The sequence below is a fragment of the Mustela lutreola genome, chromosome 5, assembly GCF_030435805.1.
Source record: "Mustela lutreola isolate mMusLut2 chromosome 5, mMusLut2.pri, whole genome shotgun sequence".
NCBI classification, from domain to species: Eukaryota; Metazoa; Chordata; class Mammalia; order Carnivora; family Mustelidae; genus Mustela; species Mustela lutreola.
The window spans coordinates 44694842-44710499 of record NC_081294.1 but is presented as its reverse complement, the minus strand read 5'-3'; positions in this window follow the sequence as shown (position 1 = coordinate 44710499).

Genomic DNA, 15658 nt, shown 5'->3' with positions numbered 1-15658 from the left:
ATTCTTTCCTGCTTTGTCAAAGATTAGTTGACCATGAAGTTGAGGGACTATTTCTTGGCTCTCTATTCTGTTCCATTGATCTATGTTTCTGTTTTTGTGCCAGCACCATACTGTCTTAAGGATTATAGCTTTGTAATAAATCTTAAGTCAGGAATTGTGATGCCACCAATTTTGGCTTTCTTTTTCATTTTCTGGCTAGTCAAGGCATTTTCTGGTTCCATATGAATTTTAGGATTATTTGTTTCATTTCTTTGAAAAAAAAGTTGATGGCATTTTCCTAGGGATTTCATTGAACTTGTAGATTGCTTTAGGTAGCATAGACATTTTCACAATATTTGTTCTTCCAATGCATGAACATGGAACATTTTTCCATTTCTTTGTGTCTTCCTCAAGTTCTTTCATGAGTACTTTATAGTTTTCTGAATACAGATTCTTTGCCTCTTTGGTTAGATTTATTCCTAGGTGTCTTATAGTTTTGGGTGCAATTATAAAATGGGATCAACTCCTTAATTTATCTTTCTTCTGTCTTGTTATTGTTGTATAAGAAATGCAACTTATTTCTGTGCATTGATTTTATATCCTGACACTTTACTGAATTCCTGTACAAGTTCTAGCAGGTTTGGAGTGGAGTCTTTTGGGTTTTCCACATAAAGTATCATATCATCTGCAAAGAGTGAGAGTTTGACTTCTTCTTTGCTGATTGGATGTCTTTTATTTCTCTTTGTTTTCTGATTGCTGAGGCTAGGACTTCTAGTACTATGCTGAATAGCAGTGGTGATAGTGGACATCCCTGCAACGTTCCTGACCTTAGGGGAAAAGCTCTCAGTTTTTCCTCATTGAAAATGATATTTATCATGGGTTTTTCATAGATGGCTTTGATGATATTGAGGTATGTATCCTCTATCTCTACACTGTGAAGACATTTGATCAAGAAAGGATGCTGTACTTTGTCAAATGCTTTTGTAGCATCTATTGATGGTATCATATGGTTCTTGTTCTTTCTTTTATTAATGTATTGTATCACATTGATTGATTCATGGATGTAGAGCCAAACTTGAAGCCCAGGAATAAATCCCACTTGGTTGTGGTGAATTTTAATGTACTGTTGGATCCTATTGGCTAGTATTTTGGTGAGAATTTTCCCATCTGTGTTCATCAAGGATATTGCTCTGTAATTCTCTTTTTTGAAGGAGTCTTTATGGTTTTAGGGTCAAGGTAATGCTGGCCTCATAAAATGAGTTTGGAAGTTTTACTTCCATTTCTATGTTTTGGAACAGTTTCAAGAGTATAGATATTAATTCTTTAAATGGTTGGTAGAATTCTCCTGGGAAGCCATCTGGTCCTGGGTTCTGTTTTGTTGGGAGATGTTTGATGAATGCTTCAATCTCCTTAGTGGTTATGGATCTGTTCAGGATTTCTGTTTCTTCCTGGAATAATTGTTTGTATTTCTTGTGTCAGTTGTGATCTCTCCTCTTTCATTCATGATTTTATTTATTTGGGTCCTTTCTCTTTTCTTTTTGATAAGTCTGGCTAGGGGGTTATCAATCTTATTAATTCTTTTAAAGAGCCAGCTTCTCGTTTCATTGATTTGTTCTACTGTTCTTTTTCTTCCCATTTCATTGATTTCAGCTCTGATCTTTATTATTTCCCTTCTCCTGCTGGCTTTAGGCTTTCTTTGTTGTTCTTTCTTCAGCTCCTTTAGGTGTAGGTTTAGTTTGTGTACTTGAGACCATTCTTGTTTCTTGAGAAAGGCTTGTATTGCCATATACTTTCTTTCCTCTCAGGACTGCCTTTGCTGTGTCCCACATATTTTGAACAGTTTATTTTTTATTATCATTTGTTTCCATGAATTTCTTCAATTATTCTTTAGTTTCCTGGTTGACCCATTCATTCATTAGTAGGATGCTCTTTAGCCTCCATGTATTTGAATTCTTTGGAACTTTCCTCTTGTGATTGACTTCTATCTTCAGAGCATTGTGGTCTGAAAATATGCAGGGAATGATCCCAATTTTTTGTACTGGTTGAGACCTGATTTGTGACCCAGGATGTGAACAATTCTGGAGAATGTTCCACGTGCACTGGAGAAGAGTGTGTATTCTGTTGCTTTGGGATGGAATGTTCTGAATATATCTGTGATGTCCATCTGGTCTAGGGTGTCCTTTAAGGCCTTAGTTTCCTTGTTGATCTTTTGCTTGGATGACCTGTCCATTTCAGTGAGGGGGGTGTTAAAGTCCCCTACTATTATTATATTATGTTGATGTGTTTCTTTGATTTTGTTTTTATTTGGTTTATATATTTGGCTGCTCCCACGTTAGGGACATAGATATTTAAAATTGTTAGATCTTCTTGTTGGACAAATCCTTTGAGTATGATATAGTGTCCTTCCTCATCTCTTATTATAATCTTTGGCTGAAAATCTAATTCATCTGATAAAAGGATTGCCACCCCAGCTTTCTTTTGATGTCCATTAGCATGGCAAATTGTTTTCCACCCTCTCACTTTAAATCTGGAGGTTTCTTTGGGTCTAAAATGAGTTTCTTGTAGATAGGATATCAGTAGGTTTTTTGTTTTTGTTTTTGCTTTTTTTTACCATTCTGATACTCTGTGTCTTTTGATTGGGGCATTTAGCCCATTTACGTTCAGGGTAACTGTTGAAAGATATGTATTTAGTGCCATTGTAAGGTGACTGTTGCTTGTAAGGTGACTGTTACTGTATATGGTCTCTATTCTTTCCTGGTTTTCTACTTTTAGGCTCTGTCTTTGCTTAGAGGACCGGTTTCAATATTTCCTGTAGGGCTAGTTTGGTGTTTGCAAATTCTTTAGTTTTTCTTTGTCCTGGAAGCTTTTAATGTCCCCTTCTATTTTAATAATAGCCTAGCTCGATATAGTATTCTTGGCTACAGGTTTTTCTCATTTCATGCTCTGAATGTATCATGTCAGTTCTTTCTGGCCTGCCAGGTCTCTGTGGATAAGTCTGCTGCCAATCTAATATTTCTACCATTGTATGTTACAGACTTCTTGTCCAGAGCTGCTTTCAGGATTTTCTCTTTGTCACTAAGACTTGTAAGTTTTGTTATTTGATGACAGGATATGGACCTATTTTTATTGATTTTGAGGAGGGCTCTTTGTGCCTCCTCAATTTTGATGTTTGTTCCCTTTGCCATATTAGGAAAATTCTCTACTATAATTTGCTCTAATATACCTTCTTTCCCCATCTCTCTTTCTTTGTCTTCTGGAATCCCAATTATTCTAATATTCTTTTTTTTTTTTACTTTTTTATTTTTTATAAACATATATTTCTATCCCCAAGGGCACAGGTCTGCGAATTGACAGGTTCACACACCTCACAGCACTCACCAAAGCACACACCCTCCCAAATGTCCATAACCCCACCCCCCTTCTCCCAACCCCCCTCCCCCCAGCAACCCTCTAATATTCTAATATTGTTTCATCTTATGGCATCAGTTATCTCTCGAATTTACCACTTTTGGTCCAGTAGTTGTCTCTTTTGCTCAGCTTCTTTATTCTCCATCATTTTGTCTTCTATATCACTAATTCTCTCTCCTGACTCATTCATCCTAGCAGCAAGAGCCTCCATTTTTTATTGTACCTCATCAATAGCTTTTTTTTTTTTTTTAATTTCAGCTTGATTAGATTTTACAGAAGGGGATTTTATTTCTCCAGACAGGGTTTCTCTAATATCTTCCATGGCTTTTTTTGTCCCAGCAAGCACCTTGAGAATCATCATTCTGAACTCTAGATCTGACATATTACCAATGTCTATATTGATTAGGTCCCTATCCATTGGTACTGCCACTTTTTTTTCTTTTTGTGGTGAGTTTTTCTGCCTTGTCATTTTCTCCAGATATGAATATATGAATAAGAGAATAAAATAATAAGAGGGTGGCAAATACCCCCAGAAAAATGTACACTAACCAAATCAGAAGGGACCACAGACCAGGGGGAGAAGAAATGGGCAATGGGCAAAAAGAAATAAAAAAATTATATATATATATATAATTTTATATATATATATTATATAATTATATATATATTATATAATATATATATATATATTAGACTGGTGAATAGAACAGAGCTGCACACTTGATTTGGGGTTTATTTTGGTCTCTTAGAAGAAACTAACTCCAAAAATCTTAAAAAAAGAAAAAAATTATATATTTATACAAAAATAAGGGTAAACACAATGAAGAGATGGAATATGACTGTAAAGATGAAAATTTTAAAAAAAATTTTATGAAAATTTTAAAAAATTCTAAAAAAGGAATTGATAAGATAAGTTGGTTGAAAAAGAAAAAAGGAAAACAAGACGAGAGAATGTGCTCAGGCTGGAGACTACAACAAAGCCTTGTGCTAGATTTAGGATATATTTTGATCTATTAGAAGAAATTGTATCCCAACATTTTCTAAGGAAATAAAAAAACCCTATATGTATAAAAAAAGTAAGGTTGAAAACAATGAAGGATAAAATATGGGTATAACAATGAAGGTTTAAAAAAATTTTTTTTAGAAAATTGTTGTTAAGGTAACCTAGTAAAAAACATTAAAAGAGGAAAGAGGAACAGTTTAAAAGAATGGAATAAGAAAAAATAAAATTAAAAAAATTAAATTAACTTGAAAGACTAAAGGATCATGGGGAGAAAGCCATGAATTGCTTGCATTGTTTTTCCTGTAGCTCTGGAGTTCCACTGTTCTCCTTGATCAGTGAGCTTGGTCTTAACTGGATGTTCTTGCTGATCTTCTGGGGGCGGGGCCTGTTTTAGTGATTCTCAAGTGTCTTTGCTTGAGACGGAATTGTACTGCGCTTACCAGGGGCCAGGCTAAGCAATCTGCTTGGGTTTGCTCTCAGTAGCTTTTTTCCCCTGAATGCTTTCCGTAGAGCTCTGGAGGATGCAAATAAAAATGGAGGCCTCCCAATCTCTGGCCTGGAGGAGCCAAGAGCTCAGGGCCCTACTCCCTAGTGCTTCCTCAGAGGAAAGTGGTCAATCACTCCCATCTCCCTGGTCTCTAGCTGCGCTCTGAGCTCATGAGGCCTGTCACCAAGTGTTTCTATCCCTATTGCACAGCCTCGTTTGGGGCTCCAAACCCAGCAGATTCCTGCTGCACTGCTCTTCTGGAGGAGGAAGATCAGTCTCCCCATACCTGCCACTTGTGGTGTCCCTGCTTGAAGAGCTGTGGCATGACAGTGCCACAGATCATGGTTTAAGGTAACCCTGAGCTAAAAGCTCAGTCCTTGCCTCTGTCTCTGTAGTCAGCTTCCCCACTCTGATACCTCGGAGCTCTGCCACACTTCAGACACCCCCAATCTTTCTGTGACCCTGCAGGACCTGAGACCACACTGTCCGCATGAGGGCTCCACCCCCTTTAGCCTCTGGAGCGATGTCCCTCAGTGGACTAGACTTCTAAAAGTTCTTATTTTGTGCTCCATTGCTCCACCACTTGCCGGGAGCCAAACCCTCCCCCTGCAGTTTGTCTTCCAGTCACTTGGGATTCACTTCTCCGCATGTCCTACCTTTCAGAAAGTAGTCGATTTTTAGTTCCTAGAATTGCTGCTCTTCTTCTCTTCGATCTCCTGTTAAGTTTGTAGGTGTTCAGAATGGTTTGATAACTATCTAGCTGAACTCCTGCAACCATATGTCATTTCAGTTTGCTACTCCTTTCCACCTTGTCTAGATTCCCAGAACAAACAATTCTAAAATTTGTATGGAATCACAAAAGATGCTGAATAGCCAAAGCAATCCTGAAAAAGAAAAAAAAAAGCTGGAGACATCACAGTTCCTTACTTTAGTTATATTGCAAAGCTGTAGACATCAAGATAGTATAGTACTGGCATAAAAATAGACACAGATCAATATAACAGGATAGAGAACCCAGAAATGAATCCACAACTACATGTCAAATTATGGAAACAACCCAAGTGTTCAATGACTGATGAATGGATAGAGAAGAGGTCGTATATATACAATCGAAAATTACTCAGCCCTAAAAAAGAATGATATCTTGCCATTTGCAATAACATCAATGGTGCTAGAGAGTGTTATACTAAGCAAAGTAAGTCAAAGAAAGACAAATACCATATTATTTCACTTGTATTTGGAATTTAAGAAATGAAACAAATGAACAAAGGGAAAAAGAAAGAGGGTGGCAAACCAAGAAACTTAGAGAACAAACTGATGGTTATCAGAATGGAGGCGGATGGGGAGATGGATTAAATAGATGAAGAGGATTAAGGAGTGCGCTTGTGATGAGCACTGGGTGTTGTATAGAAGTGTTAAATCACTATATTGTACACCTGAAACTAATATTACTTTGTATGTTAACTAACTAGAATTGTAATAGAAACTTTAAAAAATGCAAGTGATGTAATGCAGTAAAAAATACCTTTAGCTTATGCTTTGTTAAGAAGTGAGTACTTTGAGTACTTTGGGAGGGAGACAAACCATAAGTGACTCTTAATCTCACAAAACAAACTGAGGGTTGCTGGGGGGAGGGGGTTTTGGAGAAGGGGGTGGGATTATGAACATTGGGGAGGGTATGTGCTTTGGTGAGTGCTGTGAAGTGTGTAAACCTGGTGATTCACAGACCTGTACCCCTGGGGATAAAAATATATGTTTATAAAAAATAAAAAATTAAAAAAAAAAGAAGTGAGTACTTTGCATAATCAGCCTTGAAAACAATATGATTGAACTTTCTGTACTGATTATATGATTAAAAAAAAAAGAAGAACGTGGGTGCAGAGATACACCAAGATGGTACTGAATGATATTCAACAACTATCATCTGCATGATGCATTTTTATTTTCCTTGGTTTTTCCGTTGAGAATGTCAGCAGCTTGCTTGACATGGAGCTCCATGAAACTGGAGGCACATCAAAAGTGGTACTCCTCCAAGCTTGGTTGATGGGGCTACTTATTAATTTATATGGTACCTACCTCAACAGTATCCTGCATCTACAACATATTCAGTTTATTTGTACTTTTGTATAATTTCCCTCTTGGGGTTCATCATCTTGGTTTTGCTTTCATATGATCCCCTGCTACATGAGTATCCTTCCATAGGCAAGGGGGTCAAGTAGTGTCTGCGTACATGGAAAATTTTTGTTCCTATCCTATGTAAGATCCCTGTTAACCTTACACTAGTAAGTGACCCTTTATTGCCTAAGTTAAGATAGTTTTCTGTTACTTATAGCTGAAGAGTCAGAAGTGATACATATCTTCACATTTTCCAGTGAAGTTATTCAAAGCTGAGAGTGATAGATATATTTAATATATGATGAAACTGAGACTTAGATCCAATCACTCAGCACTCCAAGATTAGTTAGCAACAAACCTAGAATTACACTTAGTCTCTTGACTTCTAATTCTGTACATTGTTTGAATTTGGTCTGTCATAGAATTATCCTATGAGATAATGACTAGAGCATAAGTAGTTTATTTGAAACAAAATTTCAGGAAACGCCAGTGGGGAAGTGAGTAGCTGAAACAAAGAAAAGAAGGCAAAGTGTGTGTTTTCAATAGCTGGAACTTAATTGCCTGGAGAGTTCTGAAAGCCAGTGTTGTGGACTAATTTTGTGTCTCCCCCCAGTTCATATGTGGAAGCCCTCAGGGCCAATGTGGTTATATTTGAAGATAGGGCCTTTAAAAGGGCAATTAAAGTTCAATGAGATCATAAAGTTGGGGCTCTAATACAATTAGATTGGGATTTTTACAAGGAGAGGAAGAGATACCTGGGAAGCACGTGCACAAAGCAACACCATGTGAGGACATTGCGAGAAAGCAGCCATCTATGCCCAGGACAGAGACCTCATGAGGTACCAAACCTGCTGACACCCTGACCTTAGGCTTCTAGTTCCCAGAACTGAGAAAATAAATTTCTGTTGTTTAAACCACCCAGTCCATGGTATTTTGTTATAGCAGCCCAAGCAGACTAATGTACCTCATGCAAACAATGGACTTCAGAATTACCCCCTTGAGGAGCAAGGACAGAACGGTACCTGCACCCCAGTGGTTCTTAGTCCCAGGAACAACAATATCAGTATCACTTGGGAACTTATTAAAAATGCAGAATTTTAAGTTCACCCCATACCTACTGAATTGGAATCTCCAGGATTTGACTCCGTTATATGTGACTTAACAAAGACCTCTTCAGGTGATTTTGATGCCCACTAAAATTTGAGAGCCACTGGCACCTACCAATTCTCTTCAAGGATTGGTTGAGATGCTTCTGGAAGTATTAATCTCCAGCACTTCTGGCCTGCCAGGCAGGTGAGTGGAGTCGGCTCCAGACGCTAGCAAAAGATGCAGCCAAAGAAATGCGGAGTCCTGTTTGGAAAGCTAAGCTGGTATGCACTCAAATGCTAAGGCTCAAGGGAACATGGGGAGAAGAAGCACCTGCTACACTAATTGTGATGTTGACACTGTGTAAGCATTCTGTCACATAGTACTTAAAGTCATTGGCACTTCTTTGCAACTCCTTAATGGCCTCTCCTTTTTGTTAAAATTTCAAAGTGACCAGGATTTGTCTTTCTAAGTAGGTGGTAATATCTGAGAGCAGCAGAACTGAGTGAGAGAAAAGTCTATGACAATCTATGATGTTTCTGTAAACATAACCAACCTTAAATGTGCTTAATCTTTGCAATTATCCTGAAGAGTAAATACCATTATCCTAATTTTATAGTCGAGGAGGTTGGTATATAAAGGAATTTGCCTAAGATCATAAAAGTAAGTGGTGAAGCTAGGACCTGAATCTGCATATGCTTGACCAAAAACCGAAGCCCTATCCACTATCTGAATCCTTAGGAATTCATAGTGATTTCTCAAGTATAATATATTTTCTTTTTTTTTTTTTTTTTTTTGGTGAGCATGTCTGGAAAAATAAAAATTTTAGCTTTCAGTTGGAATCTTCCACTCAATCAACATGAGTATTGGGGGGAAGAAGCCAAGGCTTAGACAGTAACTATCGTGACCACTGGGATTTGCTCAAAAGCCCAAAAAAAAAAAAAAAAAGAAAAAAGTCTCTATTACAAATGGCTGTTCCTAGGAGACTCCTAGTCTTCCCTAATAATCTCTTCTCACTACAGCTTTCTTAAGAAGCCTGGGCACCAGGCCAACACTCTTAGCTGTGGTCTTGTATTTCTCATCTGTTGAGTTTAATTATGTGCACAATGTTCCTTTAATAAGAAAGCTGGGGCACTTCTGTTTTCACTACCCCAGCAATGTGGGGAACCCACACAAAGATACTTGTGCAGAGAGACTACTTAGGAAAAATAAAAAATACTCATTGATATAAAGTTTCTTGTGGGCTGATTTTTGAGTGAAAAGAGCTCTCCCAGTGTCTCCCAGTCTGAGCTCCACTGAGGGATGGAATCCTCCCTGGAATGGATGATAGGCAAAAGCCTACTTGATCTACCAAGCACATGAGCTATGAGGCAGCCCATTCTGGTAGATAGCCATTGAGAAAGCAGAAGAAAACAAAAACAAAACAAAAATTAAAAAAACAGTTTTTCAGAGAATTATAATCTGAATGTGGCCTTTGTAAGTGGAACCAAGGCATGACTTTTCTTTGCACTGGAGTATATTGCCTCCAAGCTACATCTTTCATATTTCTTCAGGTTAGCAGCAGTGAAATCCTGAAGCAGGTAAAATTTACCTCTAGGTCCCCATCACTTCATCTTTTGCTTTTGCCTCCACGAGGGATCAAGAGATTGGAAGTTGGGACTCACAAGGTCTCTCCATTTATTCTAATGATGCCAGCTGCTCTTCATATTATTGCCTGGGAAATCTTTAACCATCATCAAAAAAGGCAATTGCTACCATGCCTCTTGCTGGGGAGTTGTTCTCATGAACAGCCCACAATCTGGCTTTGTCTGCCATTGAGTTTCTATGACCAGACTTGGGATTCTTACTTAAAACCATGGTTTGCTTTCTCTGGCTATAGTATCTTAATGTGTATGGGCTACCTCTTGATTGAGATTTGATCTCTTAATCTCCTTTTTAGTTTCTCTTGAAGTAAATGGCTTTTTGCCCTGGGGTGCTTTCCCAAAACCCCTGAGTCACCATTTTTAGGTCACACCTGCTTAAACTCATCCTTCAGAATTAACAAATACTTCTCCACCTTTTCTCACATGATGCAGTATCATACAAAGAAATATATTGAGTATTTACATAGCTATGAATATGCATTATACTTAAATACATGACTATACCCTTTTAGCATATGATTTTAAAATCAATAATTATGTCATCTGGTACTTCTACTTCTTTCTTTGATAGATTAGTGTAAAGTTGGCTTCAGGGCCTAATTTCTTTTCCTTGTCCTCTAAAACTTTAATATAATCTCCATTATTTTTGCAAATTACGGGGGCTTCTATCTACTTATCTACATATCTGTCTGTCAACCAATATAAGGAATACCAGTATAAAGAATATAAAGCTTTGTAGCTTAATTTAATAATTTCTCAGTTATGTCAAAAATTTCTTCATGTTCTTTTTCCACATCATATGATAATTGTTGTACAATATTCTACTATGTGGATGTGTCATAATTTATGTAACTCATCCCATAATTTTGAAGACTTAGTTTATTTCTAATTTTGTTAATATTCTTATGTAATCTTCCTTATTCACATTTCTGATGATTTCCTTAGAATAAATTCTTGCTAACAGAATGTCTAGGTCAAAGACTGTGCTTATTTAAAACTTTAATATATACCACTGAATGTAAGGGGGCACTAAATTATTTCCTTAGAAGCAAGTATGGGAGTTTTTCATTCACTGCATCCTAGGTATTAACATTCTTTCTCTTTTTATTTTTTTTTAATTTTTTATTTATTTGGCAGAGAGAGAGAGAGAGAGAGAGAGAGATCACAAGTAGACAGAGAGGCAGGCAGAGAGAGAGGGGAAAGCAGGCTCCCTGCTGAGCAGAGAGCCCCATTCGGGGCTCGATCCCAGGACCTGAGATCATGATCTGAGCCAAAAGCAAAGACTTAACCCACTGAGCTACCCAGGTGCCCCTCTTTCTCCTTTTAGCCACAATTATACCTTAGTTCTCACTGAGATGTTGGCACAAAGTGGGGATTCAAGAGAAGGCGAATAACTCAAATAAGGAGAAAAAAGAAATACACAGGGATACACACAGCACATGGTTGTATTTTTCTTGGTTAACCTTGTAAATTTAATTCTTCAGCATTGATGAAAATACATTTTTTTCCGTCTGACTCAATTTAGACTGTGAAACATTATCTAATCCTTCAGACTAATGCTGCCATTAGCCTCTTCTTGAATATATGACAAATATAATATGTGTGTTCAGTAAGATTTAACAATCATCCATCAAGTCTGTGCTGAGTGTAATGCTATGCTTGGCACTGGGCAATGTTGAAGAAAGAAACGAATATGACATGGCATCTGGCTCTCTCACAACTCAGTGAAAGATTGTGGATATAACCCAAGGCCCACTGGGTATGCAATGGCTATATTAAAAGTATAAACTCCAGTGGGAGAACAGAAAAGTAGCAGTACTAATAAAATGACAATAAAAATAATGACAATAATATGGTTGCTGCTGTTTAAACTATCCCTTAAATGCCCATTATGTATCATGTAGTGCATTGAGTGCTTTACATATTTTATTACATTCAAGCATCACCATATGAGTATGAAGTAGGTACCATATTACCTGTTTTTATATATCAGGAAACCAGGAAATAAGATACACAAATTGCCTAAAGTCATGTTGCTAGCATATGCTGGAATCACTGGAAGGCCTTTTGGAGATGCCAGTGTATGAGGCCAGGTACCTTGATGGGATACTTTTTAAAAAAATTTTTTTTCATTTTTTTAAAATTTCCCCTCTGCTTTATTTTTATTTTTAGTTTTTTATTTTAATTTTAATTCAAGTATAGCTAGCATACAGTGTTATAGGGGTACCTGGGTGGCTCAATGGGTTAAGCCTCTGCCTTCGGCTCTGCATTGGGCTCTCTCCTCAGCAGAGAGCCTGCTTCCCCTCCTCTCTCTCTGCCTGCCTCTCTGCCTACTTGTGATCTCTGTCTCTGAAATAAATAAATAAATTCTAAAAAAAAAAAAAAGAAACATACAGTGTTATATTAATTTCTGGTGCACAGTATAGCGATTTAATAATTCCATGCATTATTCAGTGCTCATCGTAGTAAGTGTATTCTTAATTCTTATCACCTATTTCACCCATCTCCCCCACTTACCTACCCTCTGATTGCCATCAGCTTGTTCTTTATAGTTAAGAGTCTGATTTTTTTGGTTTGTCTCTATTTTTCTTTGTTTTATTTTTGTTTCTTAAATTTTACCTATCAGTGAAATGATAAGATAGTTGTCATTCTCTGACTGATTCATGTCATTTAGCATTAAACCCTCTAGATCTATCCCTGTTGTTGCAGATGGCAAGATTTCATTCTTTTAATGGCTGAATAATATTCATACACACACACACACACACACACACACACACACACACCCCACATCTTCTTTATCCATTCATCTACTATCTATTGATGGACACTTAACTCATTTCCATTTCGTGGTTATTATAAATAATACTGCAATAAACACAGAGATGCATATTTTTCTGAATTAGTGTTTTCATATTCTTTAGGTAAATAACCAATAGTGGAATTTTCAATCATAAGGTAGTTCTATTTTTAGTTGTTTGAAGAAGCTCCATACTGTTTTCTACAATGGCTGTACCAGTTTGTATTTCAAATGGGATATATTTTATTTTTAAAGATTTTATTTGTTTGTTTCTTTGTTTAGAGTGAGACCAGAAAGGGAGGAGCAGAGGGAGAGAGAGAGAAAATCCCAAGCAGACTCCCTGCTAAACATAGAGCCTGCCATGGGGTTTGATCCCATGACACTGAGATCAAGACCTGAACCAAAATCAAAAGTCAGATGCCCATCCGACTAAACCACCCACACGCCCCATCCAAAAGGATACATTTTAAACCTTTTACAGAAGTTGAGTGATCTGATCAGATAATGAGAACATTAAGGCTGGTAACATTTTATTGGATGAAGCTATTACCCTAGCCTAGAAAGAATTTTGTACAGAATGATAGATGAGCTCTAGGTATTAAATTTTTTTATTTTTATTTCTTTATTTGAGAGAAAGAGAGAGAGTGCGAGAGAGAGCATGAATGAGGAAAGGGGCCAAGGGGGAGAGAAAGAGGGAGAAAATCTAAAGCAGGCTCTGAGCTGAGTGTGGAGCCCCACCTGTGGCTCAGTATTGTGACCCTGAGATCATGACCTGAACCAAAATGAAAAGTTCAATGGTTAACCAATTGAGCCATCCAGGTGCCTCCAAGATATATTTTTATATGTAGATTTCATATTTGAGATCCTATGGCTAGAGTGGAGCCATATTAACAATAATAGCTCATATTTTGTTGGCATTTGCTCCTGAAGTGAAATTTTTATTAGGAACTCCAGAGTACTCTCTCTCTACTTCCATTTCATCTCTTCTTTGCTCAAATGTACATACTTGCACCCAACTTAGAAGAACAAATATAAATTTATAAAGAGCTTTTTACCACCCTCTCTTTGTTATCTGTACATATTTTTATCTGATTTCTAAAAAGACATGATGCTTTTTGAGGGTAGAGTTGATCTTTGATTTACTGCTATTCCAACTGTACAATACTTGCTCAGTGATTTGCACATAATCAGTGTTAAATATGGAATGAATAAACCAGAGGGAACTGAGACCAGCATCACATATTTTGTTGCCTTTGCATGAGTGCATATCTAAAGCTACATCTGGGTGTCTACCAAACTCTAGCCAGTGTCCATCAAAGGAGATAACATTTAGCACATTTAAACATGAGGAACCTATTTACATTTATATTGGTGTCTAAAGTCATCTGTTGGGACTGAGCTCATCTTAATTTATTATGGCCTTTACTGCCTACCAGGAAGCAATGATGTGCTCAAATTTCACTTGCATTTCTTAGCAGGAATCCAGCTTCAATCAATATTGTGGGGGGATGAGAGTTCCTGGGAAGGCTCAGAATCTGATTCTAGTTAATACATTATGATCATTCATAATAGAACTATCATCAAGACTCTGATGAAAGAGTTTTCTAACAGCTGTTTTCTGTAGTTAGATTTATTTTTGTGTCCCATGGATAATCAGCAGGCAGATTTCTCTGAGAATAGATCTTGGTGTTCAGAAGTCACTTCGGAAAAGACCACTGAGTTGGGAGTCTGGAGATATGCTTTTTCTCTAGGGCTCAGCTGCTAGTAAGTTGTTGGAGACTGATAGTGGGTCTCCTGGAAGATGGGGATGGCTACCTAGTATTAGGACTTTGAGGCTTAAGGCTAATTTGTCCTCAAGGACTTAAGGCTAATTTGCTGTGGACAAGATGAGTAGAACCATCTCAGCCAACTGAGAAGCAGGTTAAGACAAGCTGTACTGGAGCAATCTGATAAAAGTTCACCTAAACCAAGTGCTTGGGGGTGAGATGTACTTTTGAAACAACCACAGTGAAAAGTCCCATCAGTCTCATACTCTAAGAAGAACTTAAAATACTCACTGAACAGACCAGTGAGTACCGTATTGCCCAAAGTCACCCAGTAGAACCTGGGTCTATCCATTCCTAAGCTTGTTCTCTTCGAGCACCAGTTCCTTCTTAGCTAGGGATCAGATAATCCCTACTAAGGTAGTGAATGACAAGGCTTTCAATCATTGCCTCCCTCAAGAATATTTACATCTGAGGACCAAATACTTAATTTCTAATGGTGACATTTCTGACCCTGCATGAGATAGAGATAATAGATTTAAGCTAAGGGTGTGCAGGGGTTCCTCAGATTATATAATGTAGGAATCTGTTTATGGGAGACAATAGATACTAAGCTATAAAATTATTACTCTGTGGCCTTTGAGTTCTCATTTTTAAGTCTGTACCAATTCCTAATCACCATGAGTCAGACTCTGGGGACTGTAAAACAGAGCAGATTGGAAAGTAACAATAGCATTAAACACTGACATTAAGAACCAAGTCTTTCTTGCAATTTTGCCATTGATAGACTATGAACTGAGATATAACCATTCCTTTTTCTGGGACTCAGTTTTCCCTTCTTCAAGATGGAGCTGGTTCAGATGGAGTACTTCTCAAATTCTGATATGCATATGAATCCCTTGTGGATTTTGTTAAGACACGATTTGGAATCATTAGACCTGGGGCAGGGGCTGAGAGTCCTCATTTCAACAAGCTGCTGTGTGTTGTTGAAGCTGGATCTCTGGAATATATTTTGAGTGTCAAGACTTATATCCTGAGGTCAACTCTTAGAATTCTGTCACCACATATTTAGGGGAGCCTGGCTGGCTTAGTTGGAGGAGTATGTGACACTCGATCTTGGGGTCGTGAGTCCGAGCCCCACACTGGGTTTAGAGATTACTTAAGTCAACAGACATTATTGGGTATAGTTATGTGTCAGGCATTCTGCTAAGGAGTGTTAATATTGAGATGAAGAAGACATAGTTTCTACCCACACTGGAAATACATACCAAATGGGAAGCGAGATAAATATAATTTCAAAATACTGTGATAAATAACAAAGTTGAATTTTGTACAAGGAAAAGAGAAGCCACATAACAGGGAAAGGGTGATTTA